Source organism: Microtus ochrogaster (genome assembly GCF_000317375.1).
Source record: "Microtus ochrogaster isolate Prairie Vole_2 chromosome 14 unlocalized genomic scaffold, MicOch1.0 chr14_random_3, whole genome shotgun sequence".
Lineage (NCBI taxonomy): Eukaryota > Metazoa > Chordata > Mammalia > Rodentia > Cricetidae > Microtus > Microtus ochrogaster.
This window is the reverse complement of record NW_004949098.1, coordinates 4,420,849-4,424,018: the sequence shown is the minus strand read 5'-3', so window position 1 is coordinate 4,424,018 and position 3,170 is coordinate 4,420,849.

The following is a 3,170-nucleotide window of genomic DNA, read 5'->3' as shown; positions in this document are numbered from 1 at the left end:
CTGTTTTCTGTGTTTCTATTTTGTTGATTTCCGCCCTCAGTTTGATTATTTCCAGTCTTCTACTCCTCCTGGGCACGTCTGCTTCTTTTTTTTCTAGAGCTTTCAGGCATGTTGTTAAGTCCCCAATGTATGCTTTCTCTCTTTTCTTTAAGGGGGCACTTAGTGCTATGAACTTTCCATATAATAATCAAAATACATAATATACAGATTAAAGAAAGAATATTAAGAGCTCAAAGGAAAAACGGCAAGTAACTTATAAATGTAAACCAATATATTGATATTCTTAATCTGATCAGAGCACATGGTACCCATGAACTGACTTCATACTATTCTCCATTACCTATTGCTAAACAAGCCATAAGCCCTAATAAAGAATTATTTCCCCCCCTTGGAGAAACTATTATTTTTCTGCCAAAATGATGTAGTATTAAACTGACTCCTAATAACTTATTGTTATTTCCAAAAAGGAAGAAAATTGATTGATTCACAATCTTTAAGTGCAGCATAACTTTGCATGACTGCATTGTTTTATTAACCTTAGTTTTATTCATGCAATGATCTTAAGATAAATTTATATGTAGTAAAAAGGCTACTTGTTGATTCCTAGCCACTAAAATCCAAAATAACCATACAGAAACTGTATTATTTAAATCACGGTTCAGCCCACTAGTCCTATCTTGTTATTGGTTAACTCTTACATCTTAATTTAACCCCTTTCCATTAATCTGTGTATCGTTATGTGGCTGTGGCTTACCAGTTCCCAGCATCTGTCTCCTGTCTCCCCAGTCCTCCCCAGCTAGCTCTACTCTGCCCTACCTGCTCTGCTATAGGCTCAAAGCAGTTATTTATTCATTAATAGTAATCACAGCATACAGAGGGAAATCCCACATCATCTAGAGACTGTTGTGACCTTTAATTCCATTCTGCAAATATTGATAGGATCTTTTTGTTTCTTCATATTACTGGCTAGTGTGTGTCAGTACAATAATCCCTCTCCTGTCTGTTGAACACACTGTTGTCAAAGTGGTGAGGATTCTCACCCTTGCTCCTTTATTTAGCATTTATTACAGCATTACAACTGTAAATGCTAAGGAATATTTCTGAAGCTGAAGCAAAGGCCAGGGGTGTCCTTATGTAAAACAAGGATGTCAAGTCTCCCCTTGGGTAGACATTTTATTACATTTCAGAGTGTGTTATTTAGATATTATGCTTAATATTCATAGAGAGTAAATGAATTATTCACATTGAAGCTAAAATTCACTCTCAGGATTTTGTTTTGTTTGTAAATTACAATAAATGATCAATGGAAAGACTAGTTTAACCAGCTAATCAGAAACCTCTTAAATGATAATTTTTTAATTAATCTGAATGATAACCTAAATAAAGAATAAAGAGGAACTTTATCAAGATTTTTACTGCTTAAAATGTAAAATGTATAGTTGATGGGTCATCTTGAAATAATTTGAAGAAAAAAACACCAATATTAAATATAAAACCTATGATAGTTAATTAACAAAATCTAAACTGTTTCAATAATCTATATTCCATTTGCCCATTACAAAATTGCTTGCTATGAGTTATTTAAAATCATTAATCAAGGGGGTGAAAACTAATTCTTTAATATGAAAACCAAGGAAACTTTTGTTCTTATATGATGTTTGCATTTCTGAGGCAATTTCTTTCAATTGCTTAGAAAAGAATCAGCAGGGTAGATTTCGGAAAGTACTAAAGATGAGAAAGAAAGGAATAAAGCCTGACTCAAATAAAATTCTTTCTGCCAGCAAAGGATTATTTGAGAGAATACAGTCATATAGATATATGATATGGAAACTACAGGACATGTTTGTAGTGGCATTTCGTTTGTATTTTACTAGATAAAGCTTGACTAAGGATCAGGAAAGTAAAATAGCCACACTGGCCAGCCTTACAGACCAGGCAGCAATAACACACCTTTAATCCAAGTAGCCCCAATGACACACATTTTTAATGCCAGTAGCTATACTAGAAACCAGGAGGTTGTGGTGCATTTCCTTAATTTCAGAACTAGAGAAGATTATAAAGCAGAAGGAGACAGCTCATAGAAACAGTCTCATCCTGAGGTTCCTGGAGGCAGGATCATCATTTTGAACTGAGGCAGAGGAAAGAGCCAATGGCTGGCTGTTTTGCTTCTCTGACCTTCAGGTTGAACCCCAATTTCTGTCTGTGAGTTTTTATTAATCATGCTACAAATTTTGCTTCCATCTTCCATATCTCTTTGAAGATCTGGAAGAACTTACATTCCATTCTGGAGTCATTCCTCGGTTTAATGTCAGGTGCAACAGTCAAGAATTCTGATTTCTTTTGACATGTGTCCTATGGTAGAAAAGGAAGCAGTCCTGAGGCTCTGCAGTTGCAACACTCTTCAAATATTATTTATTATGAGCTTACAGGGAACATACAGGTAAATATACTTTGATATAAACTACATTCTTAAACTTTTATGAATAAATTACCTACTACTGAGTCATAGAAAAGGTACAAAGTGCTCAAAGAATAATATTCTTATAGGAATGAAGAAATGTAAAAGCAGTCCTCACTCATAAAATAAATAAATGAAAAGGAACCAGCATTTTTTTTATTTAATTACCTCTAAGAAAAATAATATTACCAAGTGAAATACTTTAATTTTTTGAAATTTACTAGATAATTTTAAAATGTAGAACTCTTTTCGGCATAGGAATTTTGTTTGTGTCCTTAATTAAAAATGTTAAAGTTAAAATTATCTTTCTATTTATGCCAGTTTTCATAGTTGAAAGTAAGAGCAACATGCATGTTAAGATTATTAAAGTAGTTAAATTGATTATATTTCACTATTAATCAATTTAATATATTTAAAAGTATAATTATTTAGTTTAGAGGGTGACATGGATAGAGGATTATAAGGATGACATGTATTTATACAAAATGATGTCGTGAATTAAGAGATTTTATTGTAATCACATTAGTGGAATACTGTATGTATTTTAATAATTGTTTGCTTTTTAATTATCATTTAATAGTTTAATAATCATTTTAATTAAAATCATCTTGTATTAAATACAAGCTGAATAGTAGTTTTAGATATTGTATATCTATAGATTTCATTTTCAGTAAACCACTGTCAGTTTATGACTTCAATGTTTGTCTTCCAA